The sequence below is a fragment of the Hyla sarda genome, unplaced genomic scaffold, assembly GCF_029499605.1.
Source record: "Hyla sarda isolate aHylSar1 unplaced genomic scaffold, aHylSar1.hap1 scaffold_399, whole genome shotgun sequence".
Taxonomy (NCBI): domain Eukaryota; kingdom Metazoa; phylum Chordata; class Amphibia; order Anura; family Hylidae; genus Hyla; species Hyla sarda.
The window spans coordinates 18996-31787 of record NW_026610416.1 but is presented as its reverse complement, the minus strand read 5'-3'; the positions used below and the strand labels follow the sequence as shown (position 1 = coordinate 31787).

The 12792-nt window shown below is 46.6% G+C and overlaps 1 protein-coding gene across 1 annotated transcript in view; it reads right to left on the bottom strand.

The window, feature by feature from the left end:
- Positions 1-12522, bottom strand: part of SLC4A2 (solute carrier family 4 member 2) — a 218033-nt gene extending 205511 nt beyond the window's left edge. Inside the window, exon 1 of the mRNA XM_056553833.1 lies at positions 12480-12522. The gene's annotated coding sequence lies outside the window, so the exon portion shown is untranslated. The remainder of the gene's footprint in view (positions 1-12479) is intronic.
- Between the last annotated feature and the right edge of the window lie 270 nt (positions 12523-12792).

Below are 12792 nucleotides of genomic sequence, written 5' to 3'. Positions count from 1 at the left end.
GTCAGGTTATTGGTGGGGTGACACATCACCTCCCTGCACCCGGAGTCCTCCTGTCCTGTCAGGTTATTGGCGGGGTGACACATCACATCACCTCCCTGCACCCAGAGTCCTGCTGTCCTGTCAGGTTATTGGGGGGGTGACACATCACATCACCTCCCTGCACCCGGAGTCCTCCTGTCCTGTCAGGTAATTGGCGGGGTCACACATCACATCACCTCCCTGCACCCAGAGTCCTGCTTTCCTGTCAGGTTATTGGCGGGGTCACACATCACATCACCTCACTGCACCCGGAGTCCTCCTGTCCTGTCAGGTTATTGGCGGAGTGACACATCACATCACCTCACTGCACCTGGAGTCCTCCTGTCCTGTCAGGTTATTGGCGGGGTCACACATCACATCACCTCCCTGCACCCGGAGTCCTCCTGTCCTGTCAGGTTATTGCCGGGGTGACATATCACATCACCTCCCTGCACCCGGAGTCCTGCTGTCCTGTCAGGTTATTGGCGGGGTGACACATCACATCACCTCCCTGCACCCGGAGTCCTCCTGTCCTGTCAGGTTATTGGCGGGGTGACACATCACATCACCTCCCTGCACCCGGAGTCCTGCTGTCCTGTCAGGTTATTGGCGGGGTCACACATCACATCACCTCACTGCACCCGGAGTCCTCCTGTCCTGTCAGGTTATTGGTGGGGTGACACATCACATCACCTCCCTGCACCCGGAGTCCTCCTGTCCTGTCAGGTTATTGGCGGGGTCACACATCACATCACCTCCCTGCACCCGGAGTCCTCCTGTCCTGTCAGGTTATTGGCGGGGTGACATATCACATCACCTCCCTGCACCCGGAGTCCTCCTGTCCTGTCAGGTTATTGGCGGGGTCACACATGACATCACCTCCCTGCACCCGGAGTCCTCCTGTCCTGTCAGGTTATTGGCGGGGTGACATATCACATCACCTCCCTGCACCCGGAGTCCTCCTGTCCTGTCAGGTTATTGGCGGGGTCACACATCACATCACCTCCCTGCACCCGGAGTCCTCCTGTCCTGTCAGGTTATTGGCGGGGTCACACATCACATCACCTCCCTGCACCCGGAGTCCTCCTGTCCTGTCAGGTGATTGGCGGGGTCACACATCACATCACCTCCCTGCACCCGGAGTCCTCCTGTCCTGTCAGGTTATTGGCGGGGTCGCACATCACATCGACTCCCTGCACCCGGAGTCCTCCTGTCCTGTCAGGTTATTGGCGGGGTCGCACATCACATCGACTCCCTGCACCCGGAGTCCTCCTGTCCTGTCAGGTTATTGGCGGGGTCACACATCACATCACCTCCCTGCACCTGGAGTCCTCCTGTCCTGTCAGGTTATTGGCGGGGTCGCACATCACATCACCTCCCTGCACCTGGAGTCCTCCTGTCCTGTCAGGTTATTGGCGGGGTGACACATCACATCACCTCCCTGCACCCGGAGTCCTCCTGTCCTGTCAGGTTATTGGCGGGGTGACACATCACATCACCTCCCTGCACCCGGAGTCCTCCTGTCCTGTCAGGTTATTGGCGGGGTGACACATCACATCACCTCCCTGCACCTGGAGTCCTCCTGTCCTGTCAGGTTATTGGCGGGGTGACACATCACATCACCTCCCTGCACCCGGAGTCCTCCTGTCCTGTCAGGTTATTGGCGGGGTAGCACATCACATCGACTCCCTGCACCCGGAGTCCTCCTGTCCTGTCAGGTTATTGGTGGGGTGACACATCACATCACCTCCCTGCACCCGGAGTCCTGCTGTCCTGTCAGGTTATTGGCGGGGTCACACATCACATCACCTCACTGCACCCGGAGTCCTCCTGTCCTGTCAGGTTATTGGCGGGGTGACACATCACATCACCTCCCTGCACCTGGAGTCCTCCTGTCCTGTCAGGTTATTGGCGGGGTGACACATCACATCACCTCCCTGCACCCGGAGTCCTCCTGTCCTGTCAGGTTATTGGCGGGGTAGCACATCACATCGACTCCCTGCACCCGGAGTCCTCCTGTCCTGTCAGGTTATTGGTGGGGTGACACATCACATCACCTCCCTGCACCCGGAGTCCTGCTGTCCTGTCAGGTTATTGCCGGGGTGACATATCACATCACCTCCCTGCACCCGGAGTCCTCCTGTCCTGTCAGGTTATTGGTGGGGTGACACATCACATCACCTCCCTGCACCCGGAGTCCTCCTGTCCTGTCAGGTTATTGGCGGGGTCACACATCACATCACCTCCCTGCACCCGGAGTCCTCCTGTCCTGTCAGGTTATTGGCGGGGTGACATATCACATCACCTCCCTGCACCCGGAGTCCTCCTGTCCTGTCAGGTTATTGGTGGGGTGACACATCACCTCCCTGCACCCGGAGTCCTCCTGTCCTGTCAGGTTATTGTGGGGTGACATATCACATCACCTCCCTGCACCCGGAGTCCTCCTGTCCTGTCAGGTTATTGGCGGGGTCACACATCACATCACCTCCCTGCACCCGGAGTCCTCCTGTCCTGTCAGGTTATTGGCGGGGTGACATATCACATCACCTCCCTGCACCCGGAGTCCTCCTGTCCTGTCAGGTTATTGGTGGGGTGACACATCACCTCCCTGCACCCGGAGTCCTCCTGTCCTGTCAGGTTATTGCCGGGGTGACATATCACATCACCTCCCTGCACCCGGAGTCCTCCTGTCCTGTCAGGTTATTGGCGGGGTCACACATGACATCACCTCCCTGCACCCGGAGTCCTCCTGTCCTGTCAGGTTATTGGCGGGGTGACATATCACATCACCTCCCTGCACCCGGAGTCCTCCTGTCCTGTCAGGTTATTGGTGGGGTGACACATCACCTCCCTGCACCCGGAGTCCTCCTGTCCTGTCAGGTTATTGGCGGGGTCACACATCACATCACCTCCCTGCACCCGGAGTCCTCCTGTCCTGTCAGGTTATTGGCGGGGTGACACATCACATCACCTCCCTGCACCCGGAGTCCTCCTGTCCTGTCAGGTTATTGGCGGGGTCGCACATCACATCGACTCCCTGCACCCGGAGTCCTCCTGTCCTGTCAGGTTATTGGCGGGGTCGCACATCACATCGACTCCCTGCACCCAGAGTCCTGCTGTATCAGTTATCATCCCAGGGTAAGATCTTGCAGATGATGTTAACTCTTTACTTACCTTTGAAATCTCACATTGCTGGATACATAGCGCCCCCTGCTGTGCTCAATGTAACATAGCTTTGATCACACCCCTTTAAAACCTTCACTACCATAGACCTCCAGAGATGCTGCAATTAACCCTTTCTCTGCCCAGGACTAGAATGCACCGGATCAGTCCCCCAGTGACCACCGGCGGTCCCTCACCACACCGGAACGAGCAAGAAGGGTACGGTCATATACACCAGCACAATCACCTATGGGACGACTCCGGAATCCATCCAGAAGAGTATTGTGTTGTGCATACGCTGACCACTAGGGCGGCCGAAGATTGGTGCAGCTGCTTTATTCTGTATCTCACTTTACTGTGTAGATTAGGATGAGATTATCAGAGTCATCTCATTAATATTAGAGGGCAAGCTCAGTCATCTCATTATCATTAGAGGGTGGATTTAATGATCTCATTATTATAAGAGGGCGGGCTCAGTCATCTCTTTATTATTAGAGGGCGGGTCCAGCATCTCATTATTATTAAAAGGCGGGCTCAGTCATCTTATTATCATTAGAGGGTGGCTTTAATGATCTCATTATTATAAGAGGGCGGGTTCAGCATCTAATTATCATTAGAGGGCGGGCTCAATCATCTCATGATTTTAGGGGGGCGGGCTCAGTCATCTCATTATTATTAGAGGAAATGTTCAGTCATCTCATTATTATTAGAGGGCGGGCTCAATCATCTCATTAATAATGAGATGACTGAGCACACCTCTAATGATAGTGAGATGATTGAGCCCGTCCTCTAATAATAATGAGATGACTGAGCCCGCCCTCTAATGATAGTGAGATGATTGAGCCCGTCCTCTAATAATAATGAGATGACTGAGCCCGCCCTCTAATGATGAGATAAATGAGCCCGCCCTCTAATGATAATGAGATGACTGAACATTTCCTCTAATAATAATGAGATGACTGAGCCCGCCCTCTAATGATGAGATGACTGAGCCCACCCTCTAATAATATTGGGATGACTGAGCCCACCCTCTAATAATATTGAGATGACTGAGCCCGCCCTCTAATGATGAGATGACTGAGCCCGCCCTCTAATGATAATGAGATAACTGCACCCTCCCACTAATGATGAGATGACTGAGCCCACCCTCTAATAATATTGGGATGACTGCGCCCTCCCACTAATGATGAGATGACTGAGCCCACCCTCTAAAAGTAATGAGATGACGGAGCCCAGCCTATAATGATAATGAGATGACTGAGCCTGCCCTCTATCATTAGAGGGCGGGCTCAGTCATCTCATTGTCATTAGAGGGTGGGCTCAGTCATCTCATTATTATTAGAGGGCGGGCTTAATGTTCTCATTATTATTAGAGGGTGGGCTTAATGATCTCATTATTATTAGAAAACCGGCTCAGTCACCTCATTATAATATGAGGGCGGGCTCAGTCATCTCATTATTATTAGAAGGCGGGCTCAGTCATCTCATTATTATAAGAGGGTGGGTTCAGCATCTCATTATTATTAGAGGGCGGGCTTAATGATCTCATTATTATTAGAGGGTGGGCTTAGTCATCTCATTATTATAAGAGGGCGGGTTCAGCATCTCTTTATAATTAGAAGGTGGGTTTAATGATCATTATCATTAGACGGCGGGCTCAGTCATCTCATTATTATTAAAGGGCGGGTTCAGCATCTCGTTATTATTAGAGGGCGGGCTTAATGATCTCATTATTATTAGAGGGTGGGCTTAATGATCTCATTATTATTAGAAGACGGGCTCAGTCATCTCATTATTATTAGAGGGTGGGCTTAATGATCTCATTATTATTAGAAGACGGGCTCAGTTATCTCATTATTATTAAAGGGCGGGTTCAGCATCTCGTTATTATTAGAGGGCAGGCTTAATGATCTAATTATTATTAGAGGGTGGGCTTAATGAGCTCATTATTATTAGAAGACGGGCTCAGTCATCTCATTATTATAAGAGGGCGGGCTCAGTCATCTCATTATTATTAGAAGGTGGGCTTAATGATCATTATTATTAGAGGGCGGGCTCAGTCATCTCATTATTATTAGAAGGTGGGCTTAATGATCATTATTATTAGAGGGCGGGCTCAGTCATCTCATTATCATTAGAGGGTGGGCTTAATGATCTCATTATTATTAGAGGGCGGGCTCAGTCATCTCATTATCATTAGAGGGTGGGCTTAATGATCTCATTATTATTAGAAGGCAGGCTCAGTCATCTCATTATTATAAGAAGGTGGGCTTAATGATCATTATTATTAGAGGGCGGGCTCAGTCATCTCATTATCATTAGAGGGTGGGCTCAGTCATCTCATTATTATTAGAAGGTGGGCTTAATGATCATTATTATTAGAAGACGGGCTCAGTCATCTCATTATTATAAGAGGGCGGGCTCAGTCATCTCATTATTATTAGAAGGTGGGCTTAATGATCATTATTATTAGAGGGCGGGCTCAGTCATCTCATTATTATTAGAAGGTGGGCTTAATGATCATTATTATTAGAGGGCGGGCTCAGTCATCTCATTATCATTAGAGGGTGGGCTTAATGATCTCATTATTATTAGAGGGCGGGCTCAGTCATCTCATTATCATTAGAGGGTGGGCTTAATGATCTCATTATTATTAGAAGGCAGGCTCAGTCATCTCATTATTATAAGAAGGTGGGCTTAATGATCATTATTATTAGAGGGCGGGCTCAGTCATCTCATTATCATTAGAGGGTGGGCTCAGTCATCTCATTATTATTAGAGGGCGGGTACAGCATCTCATTAATATTAGAGGGCAGGTACAGCATCTCATTATTATTAGAGGGCGGGTTCAGTATCTCATTATTATTAGAGGGCGGGTACAGCATCTCATTATTAGAGAGTGGGCTCAGTCATTTCATTATCATTAGAGAGTGGGCTTAATCATGTCATTATACTTAGAGGCGGGCTCAGTCATCTCATTATCATTAAAGGGCGGGACCAGTCATCTCATTATTAGAGGGCGGGCTCAGTCATCTCATTATTATTAGAGGGCGGGCTCAGTCATCTCATTAATATTAGAAGGTGGGCTCAGTCATCTCATTATCATTAGAGGGAGGGCCCAGTTATCTCATTATCATTAGAGGGCGGGTTCAGCATCTCATTATTATTAGAGGGAGGGTTCAGCATCTCATTATTAGAGGGCGGGCTCAGTCATATCATCATCCTTAGAGGGTGGGCTCAGTCATCTCAATATTATTAGAGGACGGGCTCAATCATCTCATTAATAATGAGATGACTGAGCACACCTCTAATGATAGTGAGATGATTGAGCCCGTCCTATAATAATAATGAGATGACTGAGCCCGCCCTCTAATGATGAGATGACTGAGCCCGCCCTCTAATGATGAGATGACTGAGCCCACCCTCTAATAATAATGAGATGACTGAGCCCAGCCTATAATGATAATGAGATGACTGAGCCCACCCTCTATCATTAGAGGGCGGGCTCAGTCATCTCATTGTCATTAGAGGGTGGGCTCAGTCATCTCATTATTATTAGAGGGCAGGCTCAGTCATCTCATTATTATTAGAGGGTAGGCTTAATGATCTCATTATTATTAGAAGGCGGGCTCAGTCATCTCATTATAAGAGGGCGGGTTCAGCATCTCGTTATTATTAGAGGGCGGGTTCAGCATCTCATTATTAGAGGGCGGGCTCAGTCATATCATCATCCTTAGAGGGCGGGGCCAGTCATCGCATTATTATTAGAGGGCGGGCTCAGCATCGCATTATTATTAGAGGGCGGACTCAGCATCGCATTATTATTAGAGGGCGGGCTCAGCATCTCATTATTATTAGAGGGCGGGCTCAGCATCTATCATTAGAGGGCGGGCTCAGCATCTCATTATTATTAGAGGGCAGGTCAGAATCTCATTATTATTAGAGGGCGGGCTCAGCATCGCATTATTATTAGAGGGCGGGCTCAGCATCGCATTATTATTAGAGGGCGGGCTAAGCATCTCATTATTATTAGAGGGTGGGCTCAGCATCTATTATTAGAGGGCGGGCTCAGCATCTCATTATTATTAGAGGGCGGGCTCAGCATCTCATTATTATTAGAGGGTGGGCTCAGCATCTATTATTAGAGGGCGGGCTCAGCATCTCATTATTATTAGAGGGCGGGCTCAGCATCTCATTATTATTAGAGGGCGGGCTCAGCATCGCATTATTATTAGAGGGCGGGCTCAGCATCGCATTATTATTAGAGGGCGGGCTAAGCATCTCATTATTATTAGAGGGTGGGCTCAGCATCTATTATTAGAGGGCGGGCTCAGCATCTCATTATTATGAGAGGGCGGGCTCAGCATCTCATTATTATTAGAGGGTGGGCTCAGCATCTATTATTAGAGGGCGGGCTCAGCATCTCATTATTATTAGAGGGCGGGCTCAGCATCTCATTATTATTAGAGGGCGGGCTCAGCATCGCATTATTATTAGAGGGCGGGCTCAGCATCGCATTATTATTAGAGGGTGGGCTAAGCATCTCATTATTATTAGAGGGTGGGCTCAGCATCTATTATTAGAGGGCGGGCTCAGCATCTCATTATTATTAGAGGGCGGGCTCAGCATCTCATTATTATTAGAGGGTGGGCTCAGCATCTATTATTAGAGGGCGGGCTCAGCATCTCATTATTATTAGAGGGCGGGCTCAGCATCTCATTATTATTAGAGGGCGGGCTCAGCATCTATTATTAGAGGGCGGGCTTAATGATCTCATTATTATTAGAGGGTGGGCTTAATGATCTCATTATTATTAGAGGGCGGGCTCAGTCATCTCATTATTAGAGGGCGGGTTCAGAATCTTGTTATTATTAGAAGGTGGGCTCAGTCATCTCATTATTATTGGAGGGCGGGTTCAGCATCTCATTATTATTAGAGGACGGGTACAGCATCTCATTATTAGAGAATTGGCTCAGACATCTCTTTATTATTAGAGGGCGGGTTCAGCATCTCATTATTATTAGAGGACGGGTACAGCATCTCATTATTAGAGAGTTGGCTCAGACATCTCTTTATTATTAGAGGGCGGGTTCAGCATCTCATTATTATTAGAGGACGGGTACAGCATCTCATTATTAGAGAGTTGGCTCAGACATCTCTTTATTATTAGAGGGCGGGTTCAGCATCTCATTATTATTAGAGGGCGGGTACAGCATCTCATTGGAGAGTGGGCTCAGTCATCTCTTTAATATTAGAGGGCGGGTACAGCATCTCATTATTATTAGAGGGCGGGTACAGCATCTCATTATTAGAGAGTGGGCTCAGACATCTCTTTATCATTAGAGAGTGGGCTTAATCATGTCATTATACTTAGAGGTGGGCTCAGTCATCTCATTATCATTAGAGAGTGGGCTTAATCATCTCATTATACTTAGAGGTGGGCTCAGTCATCTCATTATCATTAAAGGGCGGGACCAGTCATCTCATTATGATTAGAGGACGGGCTCAATCATTTCATTATTAGAGGGCGGGCTCAGTCATCTCATTATTAGAGGGCGGGTTCAGTCATCTCATTATTATTAGAGGGTGGGGTCAGTCATCTCATTATCATTAGAGGGTGGGTTCAGCATCTCATTATTATTAGAGGGCGGGTTCAGTCATATCATCATCCTTAGAGGGCGGGGACAGTCATCTCATTATTATTAGAGGGTGGGCTCAGTCATCTCATTATTATTAGAAGGCGGGCTCAGTCATCTCATTATTATTAGAGTGCGGACTCAGCATCGCATTATTATTAGAGGGCGTGCTCAGCATCGCATTATTATTAGAGGGCGGGCTAGGCATCTCATTATTATTAGAGGGCGGGCTCAGCATCTATTATTAGAGGGCGGACTCAGCATCTCATTATTATTAGAGGGCGGGCTCAGCATCTCATTATTATTAGAGAGCGGGCTCAGCATCGCATTATTATTAGAGGGCGGGCTCAGCATCGCATTATTATTAGAGGGCGGGGTCAGCATCGCATTATTATTAGAGGGCGGGCTCAGCATCGCATTATTATTAGAGGGCGGGCTCAGCATCTCATTATTATTAGAGGGCGGGCTAAGCATCTCATTATTATTAGAGGGCGGGCTCAGCATCTATTATTAGAGGGCGGGCTCAGCATCTCATTATTATTAGATGGCGGGCTCAGCATCTATTATTAGAGGGCGGGCTTAATGATCTCATTATTATTAGAGGGCGGGCTCAACATCTCATTATTATTAGAGGGCGGGCTCAGTCATCTCATTATTATAAGAGGGCGGGCTCAGCATCTCATTATTATTAGAGGGCGGTCTCAGTCATCTCATTATTATTAGAGGGCGGGCTCAGCATCTCATTATTATTAGAGGGTGGGCTCAGTCATCTCATTATTATTAGAGGGCGGGCTCAGCATCTCATTATTATAAGAGGGCGGGCTCAGCATCTCATTATTATTAGAGGGCGGGCTCAGCATCTCATTATTATTAGAGGGCGGGCTCAGCATTTCATTATTATTAGAGGGCGGGCTCAGCATCTCATTATTATTAGAGGGCGGGCTCAGCATCTCATTATTATTAGAGGGCGGGCTTAGTCATCTCATTATTATTAGAGGGCGGGCTCAGCATCACATTATTATTAGAGGGCAGGCACAGCATCTATTATTAGAGGGCCGGCTCAGCATCTCATTATTATTAGAGGGCGGGCTCAGCATCTATTATTAGAGGTCGGGCTTAATGATCTCATTATTATTAGAGGGCGGGCTCAACATCTCATTATTATTAGAGGGCGGGCTCTGCATCTCATTATTATAAGAGGGCGGGCTCAGCATCTCATTATTATTAGAGGGCGGGCTCAGTCATCTCATTATTATTAGAGGGCGGGCTCAGCATCTCATTATTATTAGAGGGCAGGCTCATCATCTCATTATTATTAGAGGGCGGGCTCAGCATCTCATTATTATTAGAGGGCGGGCTTAGTCATCTCATTATTATTAGAGGGCGGGCTCAGCATCGCATTATTATTAGAGGGCAGGCTCAGCATCTATTATTAGAGGGCGGGCTCAGCATCTCATTATTATTAGAGGGCGGGCTCAGCATCTCATTATTATTAGAGGGCGGGCTTAGTCATCTCATTTTTATTAAAGGTTGGAAGTTTGTATATACCGTCTATGTCATGTGATAAGTTTATGTGTTTCTTACACTTTTTTGGGGTACACTCTTTAGTAAATAGGTTGTGATTTGGAGACTTCATGTAGCCACGCCCCCTTTTCAGGATTTTTTTAGATTGTGGTGTAGACGTCGGGTTATATTTATTTTGATGCAAATTCACAATAGTAAATGAGGGCAAGTGTGTTTAAAATATGCACTAAAATCTTTGTGCAAGAATTCTGTGTGAACATGTCCCTCATCCTTCAAGCAATGATGCCGCTACTGCACAGGACCCTCAGCTCCTTCTCTATCTGACTGACACTGATAAGGGTGAGAGCCTGCAGGAAGCAGAGAGACTATACACAGCTTACAGTGCTCTCTAGAAGGGGGGCGTGGTGGAGAGGGAGCTGCAGAGCTTCACCCAGTGATGGATTCACAGTGTAGACTGCTCAGTACTGCTCTATAATGCCATCCAACCTGCTTGTAGAAGTCTCTGGAGAAAGGAGGGGGAGGAGGAGGAAGAGAAGGGGTCTACAAAGTGAGACAGAGGTGAAGAAACAGAGAAGCTTCTAAAAAAAACTCTAGTTATTGTTATATCTCACCCAGTGCTTGATTCAGAGCTTACACTGCTCAGTACTGTTCTATAATGTCCTTCATGCTGCACATAGAAGTCTATGGAGAGGAGAGGAGGAAGAATGTGCAGAGTGAGACAGAGGTAAAGAGACACAGAGAAGCTGCTGAAAGCTCTAGTAAGTGTTATATGTTAGGTATTGCTATGTTTACACTGCTTACACTGCAAAGCTTACACTGCTCAGTTCTACTGTACTATGTTTTCCCTATGCTGCCCATAAAGGTTTAAAGAGAGAGGGAGGAAGATCTGCAAAGTGAGACAGATGTAGTGAGACACAGAAAATCTGTAGAAAGCTCTAGTAAGTGTTATATCTCCCCTACTGCTAGATTCACAATGTAGACTGCTCAGTACTGCTTTGTAATGCCATCCATGCTACTCATAGAAGTTTATGGAGATGGAATGAGGATAAAGCTGAAGACACAGCGAAGCTGCTAAAAAGCTCAAGTTTGTGTTATAACTCCGCTTGTGCTGGAGTTGCAGGTTAAACTGCTCAGTGCAGCTCTATAATGCCCTTTATTCTGCCCATATAAGTCTTTAGAGAGGGGAGATAGTTGAGGGAGCTGCATAGTGAGACAGAGGTGGAGACACAGATAAGTTGCTGAAATATATATTAAGTGTTATATCTCCCCTAGGGCTGAAGTCACAGCTTATGTAACAATATATCTACTAACATGTCACAATATATTTACTAACATATCACAATATATCCACTAACTTGTCACAATATATCTCCTAACATGTCCCAATATATTAACTAACCTATCACAATATATCCACTAACACATCACTAAATATTTACTAGCACATTACAATATATCATCTAACATGTCACAATATATCCGCTAACATATCACAACATATCCACTGACATGTCACAACATATCTACTAACATATCATAATTTATCGAATAACATGTCACAATATATCTACTAAGATATCACAATATATCTACTTACACATCACATTATATTCACTTACATGTCACAATAGATCCACTAACATGTCACAATAAATCCACTAACATGTCACAATAGATCCACTAACATGTCACAACATATCACAATATATCTACTTACACATCACAATATATTCACTTACATGTCACAATGGATCCACTAACATGTCACAATAAATCCACTAACATGTCACAATATATCCACTTACATGTCACAATATATCCACTAACATGTCACAACATATCACAATATATCTACTAACATATCACATTATATATACTAATATGTCACATAATATCTACTAGCATATCACAATATATCCACTTACATGTCACAATATATCCACTAACATGTCACAACATATCACAATATATCTACTAACATATCACATTATATATACTAATATGTCACATAATATCTACTAGCATATCACAATATATTCACTTACATGTCACAATATATCTACAGTTCATACATTGCCGGAAGAAATCTCTAGGAGGAGAAACTAAAGCAACACAAGAAGAATCAGCAGCAAAACAAACCTCATGATGTGTGAGCGAAGACTGAGAGCAGGAATGTGCAGAGCCCTCCCCTGTATACAGCTCTGCCCAGTACTGCCCTATATATACAGCCCTCCCCTGTATACAGCTCTGCCCAGTACTGCCCTATATATACAGCCCTCCCCTGTATACAGCTCTGCCCAGTACTGCCCTATATATATATACAGCCCTCCCCTGTATACAGCTCTGCCCAGTACTGCCCTATATATACAGCCCTCCCCTGTATACAGCTCTGCCCAGTACTGCCCTATATATACAGCCCTCCCCTGTATAGAGCTCTGCCCAGTACTGCCCT